This window comes from Stomoxys calcitrans, chromosome 2, assembly GCF_963082655.1.
Source record: "Stomoxys calcitrans chromosome 2, idStoCalc2.1, whole genome shotgun sequence".
Lineage (NCBI taxonomy): Eukaryota > Metazoa > Arthropoda > Insecta > Diptera > Muscidae > Stomoxys > Stomoxys calcitrans.
The window spans coordinates 9,664,933-9,671,968 of NC_081553.1; the positions used below are offsets into that span (position 1 = coordinate 9,664,933).

Sequence of the window (7,036 nt, forward strand, 5' to 3'; positions counted from 1 at the left end):
CTCTTTATTCCTTTGATAGTGTATATTGTTAGGTTAGTCATTTACGAATGGTGGATTGCTCTCTTACAATCCTCTCTTTAGGAGACGGATTGATATTCGCATTTTGATGCGATTCTCTTGCTTGATTTGACTTTTCTGAGCTTTTCCGCTCTCCCTCTAATTCTCTCATGTACCTGATTGGTTGAGAGTGTTAGGTTTTCTGTGGTTTGTGCTTAGTTCATATTGTGATTCGGTTGAGCATAGTGTTTGAGTCCGCTGGTGGGTAACTGACTATTGAGTTAAGTGCTTGCACATATATTTTTATTATTTCTTAGGTTTTTTTATATATTTATAATTTTTACTTGATAGGACTATATATGACAAAGCCCGCTGATGATTCCTTCTTGGCATGAGGCATGAGATACTTTGACTACGACTATACGACGATTTTTTGCATGTGATATTGTTTGTAGGTTTTATTTCTTGATTATATTTGTTTGATGTTTTTGATATTTTTTTTAATATGTTTATCTTTTTTATTTTTTATTTACTTGTCTTTTTTAGGGTTTTCACTTATATTATTTGACTTTTTTATTTACCGAGTGACAGACCGATGCCAGTATGACAGCAATATCTAGCCCGATCATGGTCATATTTGACATGGATGTCCAAGGGTGTAACTGAACTCACTGTTACAGCGAAATCGGATAATAAATTTGCCTGTTATGGGCCTAAGACCCAAAATCGTCAGATCGGTCTATATGGCAACTATATCCAAATATGTTCCGATCTTGACGATATTTGGTTCAGAGATCGATGGGCCTAATAAAGCTCAATGGCGCAAATTTCAGCGAAATCGAACAGTTAATTCGTCTGTAATGGGCTTAAGATCCTGAATCGGTAATTCGTCTGTAATGGGCTTAAGATCCTGAATGGGTCTATATGTCAGCTATATAAAAATATAGTCCGTTTTGGCCCATTCGGGCACTTACATGCGTGTGGAAGAAATACGGCACTTTGCCAAATTTGAGCTCAATATCTCAAAATCTGTACCGTGATTACAACTGACAGACACACAGACGAATGAACAGGCATACGGACATCCTTTAAATAGTCTTAGAATTTTAGAAAGATCCGTAATATATACACTTTGTAGGGTAGGAATTGGATACTTCGATGTGTTGCAAACGGAATGGCTGAATGAATATACCCCCTATCATATGGTGGTGGGTATAAAAATCCTTAGCCTTAGGATGGGCGAACATTTTTTTCTACACGGAAGTGATCTGGGCAGACTACAACTTAAAGAGAGCTATAACATTTGAATGATTTTTTTTTTAATTTCTTTCTAGTTCTAAAAACTTTTTATTTTTAGCTCATCTTTTAATTTTAGTTGTTTTCAAGCAAACGAAATTATGGGAAAATAGTTAAGAAAACAACAATATTCTGCCAATTTAATCTCTAGGAGCCGTAGAAGACAAGTCGGGATATGGAAGCTATATCAGCTTACAGACCGATTTAGAAAATATTTCTCATGGATGTTGGAAGTCCTTACAACACACTCCGTGCAAAATTTTCAGACAAATCCTATAACAATTTCGCCTTTCAGCGGCTTAAGATGCCAAATCAGTAGATCAGTTTATATGGGAACTATATCAGGTTAATGACCGATTAGGCATGGTTAGTAGAAGTCCCAAAAGAACCTTCCGTACGTTACTTCAGCCAAATTGCACAACAACGGCGGCTTCTAGAGGCACAGGAAATCGGGCGATCGGTTTATATGGGAGGTATATCCAAATCTGAACTGATAAAACTCCACTTGCAATCCTCAATTAGCAACCCCCGTCACGGGATAGCTGTGAGCACCACACAGGCTGGAACATTGAGCTCCAATTTGTGTCATGTTCATTGCAGTCACGAGAAGCTTAGCTGCGAGCTACCGGGCGTGTGCACAGGTTACGGATAGTGGAATGCAATATACGGAGAATCTGCAACGGACAATCACCGGTATCGAGCGGAGAGTCTCAGTGAGAGACCAGGCGGCAGTGGATCTTGCACAAATACACTTAGGCGAGTTATTGGCGCCTTTAAATAATCAATGGCCACCCTGTTCCCGCGGCGATCGGTCGTTTGGACCGGAACGAGCTTGCTCACCTACGTGCGACCACTATCGTGATCTCCATCATCCTATGGTGGAGGGTATAAACACATAAATAAACCAATAAAAGCGTGCTAAGTATGGCCGGGCCGAATCTTGTATACCCTCCACCATGGATCGCATTTGTCGAGCTCTTGCCACGGTATCTCTTTTTAGGCAAACAAAGGATAAAAAAAAAGTATTGCTATGTTATTAGAACAATATCAAGTTATGGTTCATTTCGAACCATAATTGAACTAAATATTGGGGTCCATAGTAGAAGTCATTGTGTATAGGGGAGCTGCATTAGGCTATAAACCGATTCATGCCATTTTCAACACGTATGTTAAAGGTCATAAGAGAAGCCGTTGTACAAAATTTAGCTAAATTGGATAATAATTGCGCCTTCTAGTGGCTCAAGAAGTCAAGAAGCTATATCAGGTTATGGACCAATTTGAACTATTCTTTACACAGTTGTTCAAAGTCATAACAAAACACCTCATACAAAATTTCAGCCAAATCGGATAATAATTGCGTCCTCAGAGGCTCAAGAAGTCAAGACCCCAGATCGGTTTATATGGCAGCTATATCACGTTATGGACCCATTTGAACTATTCTTAGCACAGTTGATGAAAGTCATAACAAAACACTTCACACAAAATTTTAGCCCAATCGGATAATAATTACGTCCTCTAGTGGCTCAAGAAATCAAGACCCCAGATCGGTTTATATGGCAGCTATATCAGATTATCAACCAATTTAAACCATACTCAGCACAGTTGTTGGAAGTCATAATAAAACACCTCATGCAAAATTTCAGCCAAATCGGATAAGAACTGTGCCCTCTAGCAGCTCAAGAATTCAAGACCCCAGATCGGTTTACATGGCAGCTTTATCAAAATGTGGACCGATATAGCCCATTTACAATCCCAACTAACCTACACTAGAGCTCTACACACTTTACTCCTTCGAAAGTTAGCGTGCTTTCAACAGACAGACGGACGGACGGGCGGACGAACATGGCTAGTTCGACTTAAAATGTCATGACGATCAAGAATACATATACTTTATGGGGTTTTAGACGAATGACTTAGTATACCCCCATCCTATGGTGGAGGGTATAAAAATATATAAAATATTTAGAGCTATGAACAAATTTTATATTTTTGTTTTATTTTATTTCTTGATTTTAAGGTAAAAAATGTAAATAAATGCTTTAAATCGGTCGACCGTACCAGAATTTGCAATATGTATGTACTTAGAACCTTTAATTTTACTTATACATTAAGTTTCCTTTTTATTAAAAAAAAAGAATTGATGGTAGGAAAGCCATTAAAGTCAAAATTGGTCTGGCCAGACCAAACTGCGCTTCCTGGGGCTAAGGGTTTTTTCTTGTTATGACCTCTTCCCTTTGTACTCTCCCCCGATTTGTACTTTACATCATCCGAATTTTCAGTGGAGTCACATATTGTTTGGGTTTTGGATGTTTCTCCCAGTTACTTGACCAAAAATTTTTATAACAAAATCGTGTTTTTGTTGCTGACCAAAATTAGTTCATGATTTATATTTTTAAAAAAATTTGGTCTACATTGAAAGTTTTACGCTTTTTTGTGAAATACTGATAACTACAACCTATGCATTCTGTACTTTCGAGTATCCAAAAATAATTTAATTATTTTTCAAAAGTAATAACTCAGTAGTAAATATAAAATAATCTGTGAAAAATTGGCTTGGCCAATTAAAAAGATGTAAACAATGATGTTAAATTCCTCAATATTCCCTGAAGCTATATATTCGAGTACCGACATATGCATATGTTCCGCATTTCAATTGAAATAAACATTTCGTTTTTTTAATCTTTATGTTTAAATTCTATAAATTCGCACACTGCTGTCAAAAAAAAAATAGTATTGAAATTATTTTAATACATATCAGCATGAATTAACAGTACAACAAAATTATCTATAAGGTACTCACCTCTGTGCTAATATTAAAAAACACCGTACTAAGGGATCTTCACAACATCATCAACAAAAAACTGATGTGTGTGTGTATAATTTAATTTCGATGTGTACGAATCAAACACTTAAACATGGCACATAATAAAATTTAATTTGCCTGTTGTTGATATGAGTGCACATGAAGCACCCAACAAACCACTTACTCACTGTACTCGACACGAAAAAAAAACAAACAGTTCTAAAAAATTCCGAGAAAAACACTATAGAACTTTTTTTTACATTTGGATTTTTATTTATCTTTTACACGTAGTGCACAGTTCACTGTTAATAAATCAAATAACGGTTATAATTTGCGAAAACAAGAACACAGTTATTCGCGCGTACTCACACAAACACACACATGAAAACGCGCGCGAGGAAAATCAAAAAGCAGCGAAATTCAAATACAACTCCACGGTCGAGTGAACTCAAATAGCAGCGGTTGTTGCTGTAGCAGAATCACACGGCCAGGAGAAGCGATGCGTTTTCCGTTCAAAACTTTGAGGAATGGCGAAGCACTTCCGTTTTCCGTTTGGTATTGCGTTGCAAGTCACTGACACACACACACACACTCACGCACAAACCAACAACCAACCATGCAGACGGATAGACAATCTTAGAAAAACTGCACTCACTAGCACAGGAGATAAAAACAGTAGTGATTTGTTGAACAATCCTATGCTTGTACGAAGTTGTAATAGTTACCGTTAGTTTTGCTTTAGCTCGTCTTCACGCGACCCTTAACTATTCTCGTGGTTAGATGGCGTGCAACCCAAAACTCCTTTCCCTTAACAAACACGCATTGGTCCATGCATCGATGTCGCTGCTGTTACTGTGGCTGCAAGTGCCTAGCTGGCTGTTCTGTGTGGGTTTTAGCAATTGGGTGTGTGTATATGTATGTTGGTGTAATGTTTTGTATCACTTGCTAGTTGTTTTTGCTATTTTCTTTGTTGCTTAATTCGCGCGCGTCTTTTATTCTTATCTCCCGTTTGCTTTTTTGCTCTTGTAAATTATTACGTTTGGACGTAGTAGTAGTAGTAGGTTTGTTTGTCTTAAGGGGCAAAGAAAAACCTCAAATTGCTAAATGCACATAATCACTCGCACACACTAATGCAACCGAAAGTATCAAAACAATTTAATAACTCTTGTGTTGTCTTCACTTTCATTCAATAGTCGCCCATCGTGTGTAATTTGAGGAATCTCTTGTCGTTTTGTCTTTGTCTTCTCTATAATCCGTAACCGTTACCGTTGGGTTCTCGTCTCGTTACTCAACTGAAACAACGGTTCAGCGCTCCTACTTTCATATGTTTGCCAACGAACGACTATGACTACGACGACGAAGACAATCCAGACAAGAACATCCCGAATGGACCATCACAGCAGCCGAATATGGTTGTTGCTCCAAACGACAACAACACAACAAAACTCAGCCAGCATCCTCGCAACATGCACATCAAACATAACAGCACCGTGTGTAATGAACGGAGTCTGCTTCAAACCAGGGATGTAACAAATGGGATTCAAACCGAAGGGAGAATAATGAAATATAAAAAAACGCGACTTAGGCTTAAAATCAGTTATTCGAATCAAATATGCACATAGTATATATGTGTATCAATGAGAAGCAATGGAATAGATAAAAACCTTTATTTAAACTTAGTTTAAGCTGTATTTATCAATTTAAAATAGTCTTTAAGTGTCACTAGAAACTGACTGATTAAATTTAATTTTTATAAAAAAAACTTAGATATTTTTTATTTTTTTTTTATAAATACATACCTACACTCAGAAAAAAAGTGGTTCATAGAATTAATTAAAAAATTTATTCCAATTGAGTAAGTCAATTTTAATATAATTTGGTAAGTTTTGACTACTATAAGGAAAAATTAAGGTGTTAAATACATTTTGCACATATTTAGTAAGTTACAAATAGTTCACAAACTAGAATTTGGTAAGTAATTTCTCTAAACCAAAATTATATTCAACAAGTAAAATATTCCTTTGGTAGACAACGCTTTAATTAGGTTAGGTTAGGTTGAAAAGAGAGTGCAGATATTAATCCGTTCCATGTCACTATGGACATACCATGACAAAATGACCGGGTAGTGTACCGTAAACAGCTGAGTACAATTTTTTTTCGCGAAGTAGTACACTATCTGTCAAGGAGTTTTGGATGTGTGTGGGTTTATTATAGTCAAGAACGATACATATACAAACAATGAAAAATGGCGCAAACTAGTAACATACTCAAAATCAGAGTGTTAATCACTGATTTTGATAGATAGTGCACTCAACATTTTGTTGTTGGGGAACTGCCACTACCTCTTAAAACTATAAAGTAACCTCTAAAAAGAAAATTTTAAGTTAAGAATTCCGTGCTACTTACAAAATCCTTAATTGTTTTCAATACCACTTCCCTTAGTTGTTTCATGTTTGGAATTGTGTCTCCACCTAAGTGTCGGTATCTGTTAGACGCGAAAGCCGGGCAATTACAAAGGAAATGTTCCAACGTCTCATCCTCTTCCCCGCTTGCCCTACATATGCTATCACTTGCCGCACCGATTTTACATAAGTGTGCTCGTAGTCCTATGTGTTCCGTTATGATACCAATAGCTATACTGACCTCCTTCTTGCTTCCTTTCAGTAATAGCCTCGTCTTCTCACGATCTAGATCCCCCCATAGAATTTTCGCTATCCTACCGACCGTTTCGCTGTTCCACAGTGTTGCATACGCATTCGTCGCCCACTCCCTTAACTCGGACTGCGTCCTTTACCCGTTAAGACTATTCTAGGGATCCCAAAGTCGACTTTCGGCTAATCGATTAGTCAACTTTTGGTGTAAAAAAGTCAAAGTCGACTTTCAATGATTAAAAAGTCGAAAAGAAAGCTAAAAAAAGCTGCATAGAGATACAAGTTTTGT

The 7,036-nt window shown here is 37.1% G+C and overlaps 1 protein-coding gene across 5 annotated transcripts in view; it reads right to left on the reverse strand.

The window, feature by feature from the left end:
- Positions 1–5,449, reverse strand: part of LOC106084331 (protein tolkin) — a 145,689-nt gene extending 140,240 nt beyond the window's left edge. The window contains exons 1-2 of one of the 5 annotated variants that reach the window (XM_059362450.1): positions 5,134–5,449; positions 4,094–4,398 (exon numbers count right to left, since the gene is read on the reverse strand). The gene's annotated coding sequence lies outside the window, so the exon portion shown is untranslated. Of the gene's footprint in view, positions 1–4,093; positions 4,399–4,465 lie in introns of all 5 variants that reach the window. The other 4 variants (XM_013247935.2, XM_013247962.2, XM_013247944.2 and 1 more) reach the window with 4 other exon arrangements.
- Between the last annotated feature and the right edge of the window lie 1,587 nt (positions 5,450–7,036).